Here is a 21355-nt window from a genome sequence, read left to right on the forward strand (position 1 = left end):
AATTTTGCCTTGATCTCCTCGGCAGGCCTGCTGCATAAACAGATAGCATTGCTCAATGAAAGGCTGTAGGATGGAGGTTGAGGTTAAAAACCGATCAACAGCAGACGATTGATAAGACAGTTTATCCATGTGGCAAGGGAGCTAAATAACTGTACGGAGAACGACATGTTAGTATATCAAACGGAATAACACCGCTCGGCTAATACGACCCCACTGATGATCAGTCAAAAACGAACTGGGACTCAGGTTTTCTAAAATTCACCACCACCATCGCTGGCGATTTAAAACCCGACCCCAGTAATAATCGGCGATGTCGTACCGATACAAATAAGTACAAACGTTACCTGTATCCTTCTCCTCCGACTCAGGCTTGCTGCTAAAAATATCTGTCTTAGTTTAAATAACAAAAAGGTCGATTACACGACCGCGCTCTCCCTCCTTCCCTGAGCGGCATCATGATGGAATCCAACGAAGTCCCCTTCTCTGTTTTGCACAAGACGTTCAGCCTGGCTGGTTTCTCTCTGGCTCCCACTCCCCCGTCCAGGTCCAGGTCCAGGTCCAGCACCCCCTCTTACGTTATCATCCACAGACAACTCGGCAGGCTTTAAAGCGCGACAGTTTGTCACTCTGACAGTCAGTCACATGGGTTTTTTTTTCCCCCAGAGGAGTTACGGTGCCCACTGACTCCTCGACCGAACTAAAAATGAATGCACCTTTTCATCTGGTTCTTCACGTGATGGCCCTCTCTCCTCGTCAGCTGTTATCATTGCAGCTGCGGTTTGCCTTTGTAATGTTGGCGCATGCTATTATGTGTTCCCTGCGGTCGCATCAAAATCCCCCACCCCCCATTGTTCCGATCACTGTTCAACGGTAATAATAGAGATGTAATAATGTACAGCACTTGTTGAATAGCCTACCCTAGGCTATAGAAAATGCACGGACACGGCATGGTGTCGCTAACTGTTGAGGCCGCGTTCTTTTTCAATTGTGCACCATGGAAGGAAACTGCAGGGTTTGGCCCGAATCAGTAAGATCTGCAGTAAGGCCGGGATGAAAACCTTTCCAAAGCATGCCAAAGTCATGTGGGTCAAGAACAGGGGCGATGCTAGACATAAAGCTCTACTGGGGCACAGCCCCCCCCCCATTCCTCAAAGCACACAATGTCGCTGACTGACTGAGTGACTGACTGACTGAGTGATCATGTTCAGAGTGACAGATTGACTGACTGACTGATAATATTTGACATGATTGGGCTGCTGGATCACAACAACGTCATTGAAGTTACACCGGCCGAGCGCCGAGAGACATGACAGAGAGTAAAGCACCCCAAATAATAATCACTCAGACTAAACAGATTGTAGTGCAAATGAAATGTTTGTGGCTGCAGGAGTCAATACCTTTCAGGCTCTTTTAAGAAAGTTCATGTATAAATTTATTTACCGGCTCAATGACTGATAATGTAATCATCAACAGTTTAACTAATGTAAGATTCAGTGCCACACGCTACCAATCCCGGCAGTGGGGCCACTGGTATAGCTGCCTTCTTATAAGACACTGATTTGTTCCATGTTATTTTATTGTGTTTACTCTTTGTATTGTCTGGGGTTTGTCTTTTACCTATTTGTCTTTGTCTGTTGTGGACCCTGAGTGCAAAGTTTTGAATTTAATTGAATTAACACTCAAAACCCAGTAGCACGGCTTTTGCGGCCACTAAATCTGCACAAATAAGACAAAAAGAAACGGTTTCTCAAAAGCACCCGCAAAGGGTGAAATGCACCCACTCTTTACTGCGCTGCCAAGCAAATAGCGTCTCGGTGCTCCGGTGTTCTGTGTTATTTGCACATAGGTAATATGCATACAACCATCCATCCATTATCCGAGCCGCTTATCCAAATTCGGGTCGCGGGGATGCTGCAGCCTATCCCAGCAGTCATTGGGCGACAAGCGGGGAGACACCCTGGACAGGCCGCCATGCCATCACAGGGCCCACACGCTCACACCTAGGGACAATTTAGTACGGCCGATTCACCTGACCTACATGTCGCTTGACATACAATATACATACATTTTAATATACAATATTCATGCATTTGATGCTAAATTTACCCCTTCCTATGCAAATGAGCCTCATTGCAAAAAAAAGTCCAATTTACAAACACCAGCGCTAATAGCCACATGCAATTAGAGTGAAAATTATTAGCATCTTCAGAGAGTTGGTGGTAACTGATGCCCAGTCTTTCCAGTGGCAGCAGTGATTGTAACCAGGCGGAGGCATCGTCATGCGTGCTCGTGAGCGGATATTTTGAACGAGAATGATCACTTTTTGGTTTAATTGAGACCGAAATCACTCGCAGATACGGGTTGCCAGGTCAGACAGATCTTGCTATACTTGATGACATTGAGCCTGCCTTCCGCGTTCTTGGCGCAAAGCCGTCATTTATACTGTAGCGAATTCGGGGGGGGGCAGTCCGGGAATCGCCACCGCCGGGACGCGAACTCGTGTCTTCCACTTTGCAAGCAACAACGTTAACCAGTCGACTAAAGGGTCCGACCCGTCGGTCAAGGACCAACGTGTCTACTTATCCATGCACGTTACACTACCCCCCTCCTTCGAGAAGCGCGTCCCCGTGCTTAAGCATATTAGCTCCTTCACGCCTCTGGGCGCATATCCGATGGCCTTACGATCTCACCATCCCACTTCTGACACCAATGTAGCGAAGTCGGGGGGCAACCACAGGATCTGCCGCGGCCGAGACGCGAACCCGTATCGCCCGCACCACAGGAGACATCGCTAACCCTTCAGTCGACTGGTTAACGTTGTCGCTTGCGGTGCAGGAGATACGGGTTCGCGTCCCGGCTGTGGTGGTTCCCGGACGCCCCCCCCCCCCGAATTCGCTACAGTACTATAAGGTGCATGGATACGTAGACACGTTGGTCCGACCCTTTAGTCGACTGGTTAACGTTATCGCTTGCGGAGTGAGAGACACGGGTTCGCGTCACGGCTGTGGCGACGGTCTCCCAGACTGCCCCCCGAATTCGCTACATTGGTGTCAGAAGTGGGATGGTGAGACCGTGAGGTCATCGGAAGTGCGTGCGCCCAGAGGCGCGAGGGAGCTGATATGCCGAAGCGCTTCCCGAAGGAGGGGGGTAGTGTAAAGTGCATGGATAAGTAGACGCGTTGGTCCTTGACTAACGAGCCCGACCCTTTAGTCAACTGGTTAACGTTGTCGCTTGCGGTGCAGGAAATACAGGTTCGCGTTCCGGCTGTGGCGGTTCCCGGACTGCCCCCCTAATTCGCTACAATATTTTGTCACATGGGTTTGCAATCAGACGCAAATTGCACTCGGCTACAAAACTTTATGGGCGTTTTTGCGCTGTAATATAATTAGCGCAATATCTTTCTTGAATCGGACCTAGTGACGGGGCAGATAGCGGTTGCAAGTGATGCACAATTTATAGTGCCATCAGCGGCCGCAATCCATTCTTTGTGAAATCGCCTTTCAATACAGAGTGAGTCTTGGGGGGAAAAAAGAAGGGAAAAAACCCACACATCTGCAGATAGAAACAAATGAAAGAGGGGGGGTTAATTGATAATTAGAATAGTTACCATTACAATTAAATTAACATCTCTTTCAAATCAAACATCCCAAAATATGAGTGGAAAGTATTGTTCTTGCAACTGCATTAATGACTTTTTTTTATTTGAACGTAGCTTAACCATGTCATGTGATATGCTACTTCCGTACACTTTAACAACAAATATTATCACTGTAGAAAATTGCTGATGAACCTTTAATATCCAGGAATTAATATTATAGACACTACCACTGACTATCCCCGCAACAAACTGGCCACAATTTCAAACATTGACCATCCACAGTCCAGCCATATACTTGGTTTCGACCTAGTCTTGTTTTCTTGAATGCCTGCTGTGTGTGTGAAATGTGCTATAGATATAATGTGCTATATGAACTTGCCTTGCTTACCCCAGTATTACTGCCACTGCCATACTGCTGCTGCTTAAACTGAAACAACTACTACTGGTAAAGATAACACTGTAGAGACATTCATCTTTATGAAAATATGTATTTCATCATACATTATGAACATTCTCAACATGTTTTTAGGCACGTCATACCCTGCATATGCAAATAATAACAACAAAACCTGACTTGTCATTAAACTATTGCACATTTGCATTCTTCTGCATTCCACAATAATGATAAATGAAAACAATTTCAGAGCAAAGAACATTTCATACACACAAACAATCACTTCATGACTTGAGTTAACCATTTCATCCTAAAATTAAAGCATTCCCCAACAGTCATGTTAAACACCAAGTCAAAACTAAGTTGGTTCATTTTTTGGGGGCATTAAACTGCACCATCTAGTTTTCGTTTCAGCAAAGTGGTCAATCACTTGACTGTGACTCAACTTACAAAGTTTTTCCTTCTCAACTGATAAGACAGCAAGTTAGTGAAGCCTGTCTTGTCCCATTGTGCACCTCAGGCAAGTGTGGAGCCATCTCATGACCTGTGTCAAGGTTAGGAACATGAATTTACCCAGAAAGTTGAAAACACATTGCGTACTGTTAATTGGAAGGCTTTCCTTGTTGCAGACCAGATAATGTTTGGCCACTAAAACCTCCTCAGAGTTTAGACCAACGTTGTAATGATCTGTCAGACCTCTGAGGTGATCCTCACAGAGAAAGCTGTCTGGTCCATGATTACAGGCATAAACACCTTAGAATTTGGCTGTTGAGAGATGAAAAACACTGATCCATCTCAGCAACCATCCTGTCAAGGCAAGGTAGAAACAGATTTCTTTTCAGCTGCTTTGCATCACCGATGTCCCTCACTGCTCCACAACTAGAGTCCACTACATAAACCTCCATGCGTTTCTGCTTCTACCTTTGTCTGATAGCAGCATATGGCTCTGGGATATGATTTGCTACACAAAAGGTCCTTGCTGTGTCATACAGCTTAGCAGCCTTCTCATCTGCACATTTGTTTTAGTGTCTCACACACAGCTCCTTTGTACTCTGCAGCTTTAGCAAGGTCTACTGTTTCACTTTGCAGATATTTGTGCAAGTTCTCAATTACAGACAGAAAAGTCTTGAACATCATCAGCAGGTATACTGTGGAGAATCTAAGTTTGACATGGAGTCTGCTATGGAGTTGTTGATGCTGGACAGGCTCTGAAGGATTGCAGAGAGATTCTCTAAGATGGCACTTACAGACCGCAACTGGCATGACCAGCGGGTCTTTGAGAGCTGTACGAGTTCAGATGGCTGTAACCCCAGCTGATTTTGAACATTTTGGAATTTGCGTTGGTTTACAAGAGAAACACGGAAAAATGAGTGTACACTCTGGTATTGCTTGACAGGTGTGACACAGCGCCAGTATTGGTTGTGGTTGCTATAGTTACCAAGCCTCCCTTCCGGTCTGCCTGTGTTGCAAGCTCAGGTGTTCTTCCTGTGTTAACTAAATGGCCGCTGCCGTACGTTACCATCTGCGTTGTGTGATTCATTGATGTCGTCTCTCATAACTGGCGCAGTACTAAGTTTAGCTGATGTGAATAGCTATGCACATAAATGGCCTGTGGATGATTTACTTTAAATCCGGCTTGGACACATCCAACTGCCCCACTCATTACCGCTGTACCATCATAAGCCTTTGTGTAACGGGGGCAGTCCTATGCTGTTCTTTGCTGGTCAGCCTGCTGCACGCCCGTCACTCTCATCATTAGCTCTGCGTTGTGTTCTAGTTGGGTGGGGCCCCAGGTGTTGTGGGGGGCCCTCAGTCTCTCATCATCATCAACATCATGATCAAGGAAGGAGGGGGGACACACAGGACTCTATTTGGCCCACCTTGCCATTTATTTTGGTTTCAAACCCTTCGACAAATGTCCAGTTCTCCAGCGGGAGCGGTGTTTCTTACGGACGTGGGGGTCGAAGTTCAACCACTGCCCGGACTTCACTCGTGTGCGTTAGAAGGAGAAACCGTCCACGGGACTCCGATGTAAGAAAGGATAAACAAGTATTTTATCCCACAGCTTGCAGTATCTTCTTATAGGGATACTCAAGGTTACGTTCTCCTCAACCAGCAAAACTGTGCTACGGTAAGAAACACGCGTGGCTCGGCTCGATCGCTGCTTGACACTCCCCCCCACAAAACAAAAATGGCCTCTCCCGCGTTCCCTCTTCCGTGTACCCACAAGACCTCTCTCTTAAAGCGACAGTGCACGTATATGACGGTCGTTGTAAAACATACATAAAAGTAAATAATGACATAAAATAAAATGTAGTAAACACAAATAACAGCACACAGACAGGATTTGGTGATATTTCATACTCAAACAAAATAAAATGAAAACATTAATTTTAACCTGGTTACATTCACCCCTCCTGAAATTCACCAACATCCTGACAGCAGGATAAAAAGAGAAAGAGGAAAGGAAAAGCCCATCACTGACTACTGGCACAAGTGAAAAGAAGGACCTAGTCCTCCAGTCAACTTAGGAGCTACCTCGGTTACGAGGTCCAGAAAATAATGAGGTTGATCAAGTCTCAGAATTCCCTTAGATCAATGTGACGCCTGATACGCCACACCATGCACTTGGCCCAAAACAACCCTGTCTGATAGACACCTAATAACTCACATTAAACTAGTTTGAATGACTCCAACCTCCATCAAAGTTCAAACCCTCACACTCCGTAGAAATGGCATCTGAGCCATAGATTCTATTAACCTGTTCACTGACCTCACCACCCTCCCTGTGCGTGTCCTAACCTGACCATCGCTCTCTACTTGTGTGCGTGAGACAGTGCGAGCTGCAACATCTGTATCGAGTGAGTGTGGTGCTTCTGTGTGCGAATCAGTGTGACATATAAAACCAACATCGAGTGAGTGTGATGCCGCTATGTGTGGTGCATGTGTGTTGGGTGGAGTCTGAGCAGTGGCCCCCACAGGACTGACTACCAGACTAGACGGAATGAACTCTTCCGCTTCTGCCCACTCAGATCTAGGCGAGTCTCCAAGTGATGAGACTGCTAGCCCCACTGCATCCCCTGAAACCGTCAGGCCATCTGCACTGTCCTCCTCATCGGACTCTGCGCAGTCAAGCAACTGACTGGTTGTACTGGACTCCTCACCCTGATCTAACTCAGGAAGGGGCAAGAAGTTGACCTCCAACAAACGGTTCCTGTGCACCACCCTGGTGTGCCCCTCTGCATCCTGAATCTTGTAGACGTGGATATTGGGGTTGACACCGACAACCGTGTACACTCCGTTCTCCGATTTGTCAGCCAACTTTCTCTTCCCTCGCTCACTCTGGTTCGCAACCAAAACACGATCCCCGACAGACAGGACAGTGCCCTTGGCGTGTCTGTTGTACTATCGCGCCTGATGCTGCTGCTCAGCCGTGGAGTGCTTCTGAGCGATCTCCATTGCACTCCTTAGACAGGAAAGCAGAGACTGAGCATAAGAGTCATAGTCAACAACGTGAGGATCATGCAAAACCTGCCTGAACATAACATCCACCGGCAGTCTTGGGACACGCCCATACATCAGGAAGAAAGGCGCATAACCCGTGGTCTCGTGAACAGTGGCATTGTACGCGAGCGTGAGAGAATGGATCTGCTGAGGCCACTGTTGCTTCTGCTGAAGCGGAAGGGAACGGAGCATATTCCCCATCGTGCGATTAAACCGCTCTGTCCCGCCATTACCCATAGGATGGTAGGCCGTTGTGTGGGACTTCGTTACACCCGCCAACCTGAGAAGCTCTGCAATCAGGTTGCTCTCAAAGTTTGTGCCCTGGTCAGAATGTATTCTCTCCGGAAACCCGTAAACACAGAATACATGATCCCAGAGTTTCTTGGAGACCTGCTTCGCTGTCTGATTGGTGCAGGGGAACGCGTGAGTAAGCTTAGTGAAGTGGTCAGTAACCACTAAGACATCGACTGACCGCTGCTTACTGTCCTCAGCGGACCAGAAATCCATACACACAAGCTGCATCGGTGCGGAAGTTTTAATGCTCTCCAGGGGCGCGCAAGCAGCTGGCTCTGGGGTCTTCCCAAACACACATCTCCGACAGCATCTGACATATGCTCTGATATCCCTCTCCATGTCAGGCCAATAAAAACGCTGCCTTGCAAGAGAGAGAGTACGGTCCTGGCCCTGATAACCAGCGTGATCGTGGATGCCAGACAGTGCCTTGTCTTTCAGACTCAGAGGTAAAACATACTGAGACCTCCTCTGCTTGGACACTGGGTCCTTTGTCACCCTGTACAAGACACCATCATTGACTTCCAACTTCTCCCACTGTTTCAACAGCCTGAGGACCTTCTGGTCAGCACCATGCCTCTCACGTCTCGATGGCCGCTTCCGAACAGCGACAAAGGGCAACACCTTGGAGATGCAGGGGTCCTGCTCCTGACTCAACCTGAGCTCCTCGGTGGATAACATTGGCAGTGTATCCTGACCACCCGACAGATGCTGAACGTGCTGGACCAAACTGAGTGCTGTGAATACTGATGCATCAGGCCAGTCACATTTGGCTTGACAAAAAGCCCTGACCTCAGCTGCATCACAAGCAAACCCAGATCGCGCACTACTCACTGTTTGGGACTGGCAACTGAGTCTGAAAACATCCTGCACAGAGTCCCCCTCAACCCCGTCGGCTTCCTGAACAAGGGCCGGGTAGGGCTCCCTAAGTAGCCTCTGACTGACGGGCTTGGAAAAAGGGTCGCGACTCAAGGCATCCGCCACCACGTTTTTCTTCCCTGGCAGGTGTTTGAGATCGAAAGTGTAAGACGCCAACTTAGACACCCAGCGGATCTCACACGCGTCAAGCTTCGGCTTCGTTAGGAGATAAGTCAGCGGATTATTATCTGTCCAAACGGTGAAGCTTTGACCCTTCAGCCAGTGGCTGAACTTTTCACAAACACTCCACTTCAGCGCCATGAACTCCAGTCTATGAGCTGGATACTTCCGCTGTGAGGCACTGAGGGACTTGCTTGCAAAACCAACAGGTCTGGCCTTGGACTCTCCTCGGGGCACTTGAGACAGCACCGCGCCGAGTCCGTCCAAAGACGCATTGACCGACAAAATGAAAGGCACCTCAAAGTCTGGATGGGCAAGCACCACACACTCCAGTAACATCGTCTTCAACAGATCAAATGCTTCCCCACATTCCACCGTCCAGTCTGCGGAGGTAAGCTTACGAAAGCTGCCATGGGGCTTCTTATCCTTAGCTGACCTCCCCCTCCTCTTTTGTCCAGCTGTAAGGGCGAACAGGGGCTTAGCCACGGAGGAGCAGTTCGGGAGGAAATGCTGGTAGTAAAATACCATACCAAGGAAAGATTTGATCCTACGAAAAGAAGGCGTGCACCCATCACCTTCCATGAGATCCTGCACTGTCATGTTGGAGATGACCTCTACTTTGGAGGGATCGACAGACACACCTCCGCCATCAACCACGTGGCCCAAAAACCGCACCCGCTTCTGCAGCAGATGACACTTCTTCGGAGCCAGTTTCAAGTTGTTCTCCCTCAACCTCTGAAACACAGTGCGGAGCCTCGACAGAGCCTCAACCTCTGACGGCGCGAAGACAAGAAGATCATCAAGATAGCACAAAAGATTCGTGAAGTTCAGATCCCCAAAGATCCCAATCATCATTCTCATGAAGGCTGCAGGGCTATTACAAAGGCCCTGTGGCATGCGATTGTATTCATGCAACCCAAGGGGAGTCGTGAAAGCAGTGTACTTCTTGTCATCTTCATGCATTGGGATGTTGAAGAAGCCAGAGGTGAGGTCCATCGTACTAAAGAGGCAGTTACCACCCAGCGCGGCAAGACAGTCCGACTGGTGTGGCAAGGGATGAGCGTCTTTCAAGGTCCGAGCATTCAGCCATCTGAAATCAGTGCAGATCCGAAGCCCGCCATCCTTCTTCCATACCATAACCAGCGGTGAAGCGTATGCGCTCGAGGACTTCCGGATAATCCCTTTCTCCTCCATATCAGTGAGAACCTGTCTCAACTTCTGATAGTGGGCTGGGGGAACCCTCCTGTAGGGCAAGCGAAAGGGGCGCTCATCCACCAGATGGATGCGATGTGTGTATCCTGTGACCTCGCCACAGTCCAGAGAGTCCCTGGAGAAGATGTCATGGTACTCGGTGAGCAGCTGAGTGAGCTGGAACTTGCATGCCTCACTAACCTGACAGGAGCTGAGATCAATGTCACTGAGTCCGAGCTCTGACAAACTCCTAGCCGGCTGGACAGGGGGACAGGCACTATCTGTGGCGTTGGATTCATGCCTCCCTGCAACTGATTGCAGTCCCTGGAAAACATTAAAGTCCTCAATCGCCAAGCATGGAAACACATCAGCCAACTTGCAGTTCCTTTTCAGTGTGATGGCTTTGTCAGATGGATTGACAAGTCATGGGTACCCACCTATCACCCCAGAGCGGTGTGACAAGTCGACCTACGAGGACACTGCGTGGCATGGCCTTGGAGTCTGTCGGCTCCACAACAACAGTGCTTCCAGCTGACATAGGCACCTTAGCAGGAAGTCTGCCCTAGACTAAGTGCTCGTGCCTCGGTAAGAGTGTCACGGCCTGGGTGAGCTTAACAGTACCTATCTTCTCAGGAACTGCACCACCCCTCCAGTGCTCTACATTCGTGAACATGGACAAGAACTGTTCAACGTCAGGACTAGATGGATGTTCCTGTCTGGACGCGATGTCCAAGTACTCAGTACCACTCTTGAGTACATGGGCCAGATGTTTAATGACGTTTGTGCCGACTATCAGATCATCATGCTGACCGGGCATGACCAGAGTGGGTATGACAAAGGAAACACCATAAAGCTGCATGTTGAGGTCATAAAAACCATCAGGCCTAGTCTCCAGACCACCGCAACCAATCAAGACAATGTTCTCTTCAGGCTGCTGCTTCTCAGGTAAAACACCCCCAGAGCGGAGCTTCTCTACTGCATTTTCACTGATACTGCATGACATAGAGCCCGTATCCAACATGCCATTAAGCTGCACACTCTGGTTGACAAGAACAGGAGCATAGAACAAGTCACTGAAAGCCTGAATCCTCTGTGTCGCCTGAATGACCATACGCGAACCCTGAGGTGCTTTGGCACACTTGTCTTCATACAAGTGAGCCAGGTCGGAGACATCAGTGAGGGATACATCTAAATTACCCACACCATCCCTCTCTAGGTGTGGGTTTAGTAGTTTAACGGACGAGACTGACGACCAGCTCTTCCACCAGGCTGAGAACGGAGCTGGTTGGGCGGCTGAGGGTGAGGACAGTCCCTCTTCCAATGACCAGGAGACAAACAGTTTATACATCGGTTCTCCCGGCTGCAGTGGGAAAATGTGGAGTGATCCGGAGACTTACAAACCCTGCACAACCTCTGTGGTGCGTCTGGCACCCGCCCTGCGGCGTTAGCTGGCGGTTGAGTCAGCGTCGGTGTCCGGACTGCAGCGCTAACTGGAACCTGAGTCTGCATTGTGACCAAACGGTCTAGCAAGCTCAACAAACTCCTCGTATAGTCATCACCGCCAAAGACAGGTGCGGGAGACGGTGTAGGACACCTTGCACAAAATGGTGTAGATGACGCATGAGCCGGGACGGGAGATGGCACCACCGGCACGGTCGTGTTCAAGTCGGGAGCCATGTCGACTACAGGGACATGAACCTGTGAATGGAACCTACGCTCTACCGCGCCTGCTTCACGTTGTCCACCTGCAGCAACACGGGACTTCCTCTCCAGCATGTGCTCATCAAGCCTCTCCTGGATCTGGCTAGCAGACCATTTCCCTGCGGACTTGAACTTAAAAACATTGGCAAGAGACTGATCTGGACAGTGTTTGATAAACATCATGCTTACCTCGTGGCTTGGCTCTTCAATACTACGGCCCTGCCACTTCAAGCATTCGTCAGCCACCTCCACTGTTTTATTAAGCCTAATCCAATACTCCATAGCGTCCTCACCTGGCTTGGGCAGCGTACTGTAAAAGTCCACCAGGGGCATGCTCGAGTATGTGAGGTCACTAAAGTGTTGCTTCAGTACATCAAAAATAATGTGGGGGTTCGCTATGTGGTCGACAGATGTGTTGCACAGCTTTATCCTCACCACGTCCCCTGCTTTCCCCATAAGCTTAGCTAGAATCTCATGTGACTGCTCACTAACTGGAATGGCTCGCTTCCTCAAATACAAAGTCATAAGGCTCTCCCACTCATGAACTGTAAACTTATCAGAGCTATCGCCCCTGAATATCGCCCCTGAATATAGGAGGCTCCCTAGCGTCTGTCTGCATTACTACTCTAACACTAGGAGCTGTCTCCAAACGCTGTTCAGCAGACCTAGCACTGTCTGTGTGTGTGTTTCTAAGCATTTGTGTTTCCTGCAGCTTAGCAGTGATTGACTCTCCTATCTTCTCTGCTAACCGAGTAATGAGCATGGCTAACTCACCCACTGGCTGCTCGCTGTTACCTAGCACAGCCCCTTCGCTGATACCTGGCCTGGCCCGTTCTACGTAGCGTGTGGAGGTGAACTGAGGAGTGCCAAATGTGGTCGGGTCTCTAGGTCCTGGTGCTCTGGTGTCTGGTTCCCCGCCCTCTAAGAGCTGCCCCAAACTCCTACATACACCTAGCCGTAAACCCCCACCCACATCTAACTGGTACCCCCTCTCCATAGCACACTGGCGATCCAAAAGATCCTGATCAGCAATGTTACCCCCACCTACGTACGAACCACCCTCTGCCATGTTCCTACCTCTAACACTCAGATAAAATAAAAAATAAAATAAAAAAGTGAAAAGCTCAATTCATTTAAATAATTGAATCTAGAAATCACTAAGAGATTGAAGCAATCGCACACAATCAACAAATTCACCAATAGATTAATCACATATGCACATATCCAGTAGTTTAGATCAATAGATTATTCACACGAGTCCTTCAATCACATCAACATTAACCTTTTTTCCTTTTTTTTTCGTGTGTTTTTCTTCCTTCAGTATATACAAATGTCCTGTTCACAAGCCCAGTCCATGGTAACCACAGCTATGACTGTCCAGTGTCCACACAGCTCAACTCCAGTCCACTGTAACATGAGTGTACGGTCTGTAGAAATACCTGAGGACGTCTGGGGCTTGATGACGACAGCAGCCTCCCGCGGCGAGCAACTGATGTCACTCTCAGGATCCAGGAGGGTCACGGCACCAATGTAACGGGGGCAGTCCTATGCTGTTCTTTGCTGGTCAGCCTGCTGCACGCCCGTCACTCTCATCATTAGCTCTGCGTTGTGTTCTAGTTGGGTGGGGCCCTAGGTGTTGTGGGGGGCCCTCAGTCTCTCATCATCATCATCATCATCATCATCATCATGATCAAGGAAGGAGGGGGGACACACAGGACTCTATTTGGCCCACCTTGCCATTTATTTTGGTTTCAAACCCTTCGACAAACGTCCAGTCCTCCAGCGGGAGCGGTGTTTCTTACGGACGTGGGGGTCGAAGTTCAACCACTGCCCGGACGCGATATTATGAACCCTACATAGCCCTCGCCAAAATCCCGTACCCTGTCCCAAATCTCGCGAACGGACGCCGGATTTCCGCTGCGTTGCTAAGGAAACAATCAACTATCAACTCGGTGCGAAGCAAAGCTAACGTTAGCTACCTTCAATTTTGGTCGCCAAAGTTAGTAAATTTCTCCCCCTAGTGGCAAAATAATAATTAAAATGGCAGTCTTATGTGCTCTCCTCTGTTCATGATCCTCATTGCTCATTGAAACTTGAGTAGTTTCGATGTCTGATACTTCATTACTTTTACCCAAGTAGCCTATAGCTTTTCAGCAGGCCTTCTTTATACAACACTGTGCACTATACACTATAGGCCTAGGCTAATAGTAGAAAATGTAAACTTTCTGGTAAATGAAGTGAAAGACATGACTAGGATGTTTGTCTTATGATTTAAGTGTTTGCCCTGAAAACGAAATTAAGCAGGAAGTCTAGATTATTTTTGGTTTTGATTAAAAATAATCAAAATATTAAGTTACATAACTTATGAATCGTCTAAAAAGTGAACCATGGGGTTGAAATTATGATTGTGAGGGAAAGAATAGCCTTAAGTTGACTAACCTAACAATTTTAGGTTACAAGGTCTGCCTCTGCTCCTTGGATACGTTATTGGTATTATATTAATGTTGATTGTGGATAACTTAGACAGGTTAAATTGTGGGTGTACAGCGTTTCCTTGATGAGCGCTAACCCCATAACAACATATTTTCGCGTTGCTACGGTGGCGCACACGTGACAAAGCCAGAAACGGGATTTTGGCGAGGCCTATGTAGGGTTCATAATATCGCTGCCCGGACTTCACTCGTGTGCGTTAGAAGGAGAAACCGTCCACGGGACTCCGATGTAAGAAAGGATAAACAAGTATTTTATCCCACAGCTTGCAGTATCTTCTTACAGGGATACTCAAGGTTACGTTCTCCTCAACCAGCAAAACTGTGCTACGGTAAGAAACACGCGTGGCTCGGCTCGATCGCTGCTTGACACTCCCCCCCACAAAACAAAAATGGCCTCTCCCGCGTTCCCTCTTCCGTGTACCCACAAGACCTCTCTCTTAAAGCGACAGTGCACATATATGACGGTCGTTGTAAATCATACATAAAAGTAAATAATGACATAAAATAAAATGTAGTAAACACAAATAACAGCACACAGACAGGATTTGGTGATATTTCATACTCAAACAAAATAAAATAAAAACATTAATTTTAACCTGGTTACATGTGCAACACACTTAAGGTGTTCAATGCCATTATGAGCCAGCTGTTCTTCAATTGCGGCAGTTATGCATTCTGCATCAAATTCTTTCAATTTTGTCATGGGCAGCAAACACTCCTTTACTCTACCTTTAGCGGCATAATGGAAACATATAGCCAACTGCTCAATGTTTCTATCTCTGGCTTCATCTGCCATTATTGAAAACATTCCTGCATGTTTCAATTCACTGACAATAATTGCTTTTACCTCTTTAGCACAGCACTCAGTTATCTCATTTTCAGACAAAGGTGATGAATATGTACTGTGTGATGGGGCTGAGAATGACTGCAGAAATGGATCAAACTGTTTTAGGAGTTTCATATACGCAAGAAAGTTTTCCTGAATGTGCCTGGAGATTCCCTCATCATGGCCGCAGAATGGAATGTTTTGTTAGTAAGAATTGTGTGACAGCCACAACATGGCTGATGTACTCCCGTTTCTCTTTGATTTCTGCTTCATTTTTCAAGTGTAACTGTACAACAACAACACCAAGAGCAGCACTGGCCAGGAAAGCATGCTTGCTTTATGGGCAGGTGTTTTTCATGCTCTCTAAAGAGATCCAGAGCTTTTTTTCAAATTGTTAAACCAGTATTTACAAAAGTGTCATACTTCATGTGTTTACCAAACATCCTACATGAAAAACATGTATCTCTGGACATGGAATATTCTAACCACGGAAAGTTTCCAAACCAGTTAGAATTAAAGGATCACTTTTTAACCAAAGGTTGTGCTAGGGATATTGGGACAACTTCACTTAGTTTGGGCCACAGTGCTTTTCCCCTAAGTCACTAATGTTCCCTTCTAAATTGTGGTCACTGGTTTTTTCTCTTGCCCCCAGTCTGATGTTATCTGCTACTGTGGTAACTGCTCCCTCAGTTTCATCTCTGGGGTGTGGTCTCTCCTATCTTTCACCTGTCTCTCGCCTGAGTCCTCTCTCTCGCTTTGTCCCAACTGCTCATCCATCTCTGTCTCTCCTCCTCCTCCTCCTTTTGCACTCTGCTCCTTTTTCTCTAGTGCAACATCCAAAATACTGAATGTGATCAACAATAGTCTCCCCCAAATTCAATAATTTGCCAGACGGGGGCATCCAGGCAGCATAGTGGTCTATTCTGTTGCCTACCAACACGGGGTTCGCCAGTTCGAATCCCATGTTACCTCCGGCTTGGTCGGGCATCCCTACAGACACAATTGGCCGTGTCTGCGGGTGGGAAGCCGGATGTGGGTATGTGTCCTGGTCACTGCACTAGCGTCTCCTCTGGTCGGTCGGGGCGCCTGTTTGGGGGGAACTGGGGGGAATAGTGTGATCCTCCCACATGCTACATTCCCCTGGAGAAACTCCTCACTGTCAGGTGAAAAGAAGCGGCTGGCAAGTCCACATGTATCAGAGGAGGCATGTGGTAGTCTGCAGTCCTCTCCAGATCGGCAGAGCAACGACCAGGATGGCTCAGAAGAGTTGGGTAAGTGACTGGGTACAATTGGGGAGAAACCCCCCCTCCCCCAATAATAATAATAATAATAATAATAATAGTCCATAGAAGTTCAACGCCTCCTCCACGTGGCACGGACCGAGCAACACAAGTATGGCAAGCCAGCACTACAAGCGGCCAAAGGGGCTCTGACAAAAACAAAAGTCTCTAAAGTACCGGGTTGGCATCCGGCGGGGGTTAGCCTGCCTCATGGGCAGGAATGGCTCTTTAACCTTGGTCGGTAACTCTCCTAGAGCTGGTATCTCGAAAAAATACTGGTGGTTGTGCAACCTAAAATTCACTAAAACTTTTATTACGTAAACTTGTATTACCAAATATTCATACCACATCGGTTGTCGCGCAGGTTACCAAGGACCGCGATCTTCAGTGAGGAACCAGGCTGAGATTGAAAAGTGTGCTACTAAAACAAACTCTAACCAAAATGCACCTGAGGATCACCACACCGAGGACATTCCTCAAAGAGGCCGTCATGTTGTACCATCTCAAAATCCCACTAAAGCCAGTCGACAGAAATGGTCTAGGGAAGAGTACAAAGAAGTCATGGAAGCCTTCTACACTGCTTCCTTCAACCCAAAAACATCTGTAATTCAAAGCACCTATGACATTTGGTGTGCCAATATCCCCACAAACAGGCTAAATCTAGACGCCAACAAACTTGCAAATGTCCGCCGTGTTATCATCAATAAAAAAAGACTGACCAAATCGGGGCTGCAAGCCATCCAAGCAGGAGTAAAGCAGAGAGATGAGAATGTAAAACCTGATGAGAGGGATACAAACATAATGAAGATAAGAATCACAAAAATGAGAGAACGATAAGCCAGGTGACCAAAAACCACCGAACAAAGATGAACGAGATGAGAAAGTGAGCGCAATGAAAGAAAGCATCCTCAGAAAATATGAAATAGCCAAAGAAACCCCAGTAGGCCAGAGACCACCAATTCCAAAGATAAAAAGTGATCAGCACTCAAAATCAGCCATAGAAACAGCAAACAAAGCCATCAACCAGATTAAGACCAACTCCCAGAAGTGCTGTCCCTCACAGACTTTAACCACCTTATCTATGCACCTGCCTCTGCCATCACTGAATCACTGGGCATCAAACAAAAGAGGAAGAAAAGACCAACAAAAGATAACCAACCAAAACGGAAAAAGAAAATTGAAAGTGAAATATGCAAAATTAGGGGTGACATATCTACACTAAATGAGATTAAAAACGAGAAACCAGTCAAAGAAAACCGAAAAAGAGCACTAATCAGGAAACACAACATAAGCAGAAAGAGCAAATACTAACAGCCATTGAAAAATTGAAACAACAACTACAAGCAAAAGCCCAACAAGTGAAAAGGTTCGATAAGAGACAAAAGTTCTTCCACCAGAACAAAACTTAAAAAGAAAAGGCAACGACATTTTATAGAGAACTAGGGAAAAGGTCTGTTGAGGTCAAAGAACCCCCTAAAATTGATGAAGTAGAGAACTTCTGGAACAACATCTGGGAAAAACAAAAGAATTACAAAAAAAAAATGCTGAATGGATTGGCCAAACAGAAACAGAGAACATCCAAACCAACCAACAAGAATGGCCTCAAATAACCCTAGAAGAAACAAAAACAGCAATACAGAAGTCCAGTAACTGGAAAGCCCCTGGTAATGATGGGATAGCAAACTTCTGGATCAAGAACTTACCATCTTTACACCAAGATCTGACAAACGTCGACAATGGATGCATCAGCAACCCAGAAACCTGCCCTGAATGGCTCACAACTGGTACCACCCACCTACTTTCCAAAACAGAAGACACCAAAAAACGTAAAAACTATCGTCCCATCACATGTCTCTCTACAACCTACAAGATCTTAACATCCATCATCACCGGGAGAGTTCACAAACACCTGGAAGAAAACAACGTACTTCCCATAGAACAAAAAGGGTGTCGAAAAGGGAGCTCTGGCTGCAAAGACCAGCTTTTAATAAACAAGGCCATCATTAAGGAAGTAAAAACGAGGAAGAAAAACGTGACAACAGCCTGGATAGACTATAAGAAGGCGTTCATCTCTGTACCCCATCACTGGATACTAAAATGTCTTGACATCTACAAAATATCACCATTCCTTATCCAGTTCCTAACGGCAAATATGGACCAGTGGAAAACAACCCTCGTTCTAAAATACACAGACGGGACGCTACATTCAAAGCAGATCAACATCAATAGTGGCATCTTTCAAGGCGACTCTCTTTCTCCTCTCCTCTTTTGCATAGCTCTTACTCCACTACCCTCCCTCCTGAACAACACCAGCTATGGTTATACTACAGGTTCATGCACTATTAACCATGTAGTCTACATGGATGACCTGAAAACCTTTACCAAGAATGACCAAGAACAAACTGGCCTTTTGACCATCGTAAAAGGCTTCAGTGACGACATCAAAATGGAGTTCGGACTAGACAAATGTGCCAAAGCTACATTCAAAAGGGGAAAACTTACCACCACCGAAAACATCCAAATTGACCTAGACACCACCATCCAAGACCTAGAACAAGAGGCACATACAAATACCTGGGAATGAATGAAGGGGATGGGATACAACATGCCAAAATGAAAGAAAAGATCAGAAAGGAGTACTACCGAAGAATACGAATGGTAACAAAATCCGAACTCAATGCATCCAACCGAATGGAAGCCATCAACACCCTGGCTACACCAGTCGTAACTTACAGCTTCAACATTGTCGACTGGAAACTAGAAGAGATCAGGAAACTAGATAGAAAAACAAGAAAAATGCTCACCTTAGAGAGGATGCACCACCCAAATTCAGATGTGGATAGAGTGTACCTCCCCAGAAACGAGGGTGGCAGGGGTCTAATCCAACTGGAAACTGCCTACAAAACAACAAGAGGCCTAGATACTTACCTTAACACCAAAAATGACCCCCTTCTCATGATTGCTAGAGAGCATGAAAATCAAAACAAAAAGTGCTCTGTAGCTAACCAAGCCACAATGTTCAGAAGAGAGTTCAATCTCCCTGAAACACCGCAACCTGAAAATGAAGCTACAACCATCCACGCCCGAAAAGTCAAACAAAAAGCAAAGTGCCACGCCCAAGAACAAATGAAACAAAAACGGGAAGGGAAACAAATGCACGGGCAATACCCAAAAAGAGTAGGTGAGAAAGATGTAGACCAACATATGACCAACCAATGGCTCAAAACAGCTGGGCTGAAATCCGAAAGAGAGGGCTTTATCATCACTTCCCAAGACCAGGTCATCAAGACCAATTACTACCGAAGCAAAATCCTCAAAGCTGGCACAGACCCAGCGTGCAGGATATGTGGTCAATTCCAGGAAACCATTGACCATATCGTGGCAAGGTGCCCTGAGCTGGCCAAAACTGAATACCTACAGACACGACAAGTCCGCCACATACCTGCACTGGAACATCTGCAAAGAATTCAACATCAACACAAAAGAAAAATGGTATGAGCACAAGCCCCAAACAGTAACAGAAAAAGACGACATCACAATCTTATGGGACATGCCAATACAGACAGATCGTGAGATAAAGACCAACAGACCAGACATCGTCATCAAGAACAAAAAAGAAAAAAAGCTGCCTACTCATCGACATGTCCATCTCAACTGAAAAGAACACCTCAGTAAAAGTAACTGAAAAACTGTCGAAATATTAAGACTGTAGTGGTTATGGGGATACATAATTCCCCTTATTGAGCTAGTAGGAACGTTAGTTTACAGCTGCTGTTTTCTCGGTTCGGGTTTACAGTGACACACTTCCGCTGCGCGGGTTTTTTTGTTGTAATGGTGGAAGGAATAAATGGTGCACGTTGTGTAGCCGAAAGAGAAAGTTGTCACGACTCCTGCTTGAGCTCCTCTACACTGGTGACCCCGACGTGTGTCTCTTGGTAGTTATCAGAGACAATCTTTCGAACGAACATGGTTGACGAAATCAACGCGGTTTTTCTCAAATTGCCAGAGTTCTGGGAGTCATCGGCAACTACATGGTTCGCCCAGGCGGAAGCGCAGTTTGCTATCCGCAAAATAAATACTACTACGTGGTATCGGCGCTCGGATGTTCGACTGCAACTAGTGGTGAGTCTCCTTACAAATCCTCCGGCGGCAGACAAATACAAGGGGCTCAAAGACCACCTCTTGAAGATTTTTGAACTTTCCGACGCCGAGAGGGCCCACCGTCTCTTTTCTCTGCAAGGCTTGGGTGACAGCAAGCCATCCGAGCTCATGGACAAAATGCTGAATCTGCTGGGACCGGCGCACACACCTGATTTCCTTTTTGTCCAACTGTTTCTGCGACAACTGCCTGTTCAGGTGCGGGCTGCTTTGGCTAACACCAGCATTACCGATTGCCGCAAGTTGGCTGAAGAAGCTGACAAGTTCTTCCTGGCCAGCCAACAGCAGCACTGCGCGTCCGCGCTCACCCCTGCCCACCCCCACACTCCACCGCCTGGTGACTCAATGGTGGTCGCCGCGGCAACCCCCGGTCGGCGACAGGAGCCCGGCCTGTGCTTTTACCATGCAAAGTTCGGGGCCTGGGCGAAAAAGTGCAACTCCCTGTGTAATTTCAGCTCGTCGGGAAACGCCAAGGCCGGCGCTCACTAGTGGCCATGGGCGTCGGCGTGGAGGACAACAGGCTACTTTTCCTGCAAGACTCCATCTCGGGGCGGCGTTTCCTATGCGACACTGGGGCGCAGAGGAGTGTCGTACCTGCATCGAGGGTGGACGCCCTGTCGGGCGCTCACGGACCTCCCATGGAAGCTGCTAACGGCAGCTCTATCCGTACGTACGGCACGAGGCACATTGACATGTGTTTTAACGGACAGCGGTTCAGCTGGGATTTTGTCACCGCCGACGTGGCATTTCCCCTCCTCGGTGCAGATTTCCTTTGTGCTCATGGGCTGCTGGTGGACGTCAGGAATCGACGCCTGATTGACGCCGTCACCTTCGCTTCACACGCGTGTGCACTCAGCGATACAGGCTCCGTCAGGCTGTCCA

At 47.4% G+C, this 21355-nt stretch overlaps 1 protein-coding gene across 1 annotated transcript in view; it reads right to left on the reverse strand.

The window, feature by feature from the left end:
- st3gal3b (ST3 beta-galactoside alpha-2,3-sialyltransferase 3b) overlaps window positions 1-551 on the reverse strand; it is a 64939-nt gene extending 64388 nt beyond the window's left edge. The window contains exon 1 of the mRNA XM_056292803.1: window positions 345-551. The gene's annotated coding sequence lies outside the window, so the exon portion shown is untranslated. The remainder of the gene's footprint in view (window positions 1-344) is intronic.
- Between the last annotated feature and the right edge of the window lie 20804 nt (window positions 552-21355).

The sequence above is a fragment of the Lampris incognitus genome, chromosome 14 (genome assembly GCF_029633865.1).
Source record: "Lampris incognitus isolate fLamInc1 chromosome 14, fLamInc1.hap2, whole genome shotgun sequence".
NCBI lineage: Eukaryota > Metazoa > Chordata > Actinopteri > Lampriformes > Lampridae > Lampris > Lampris incognitus.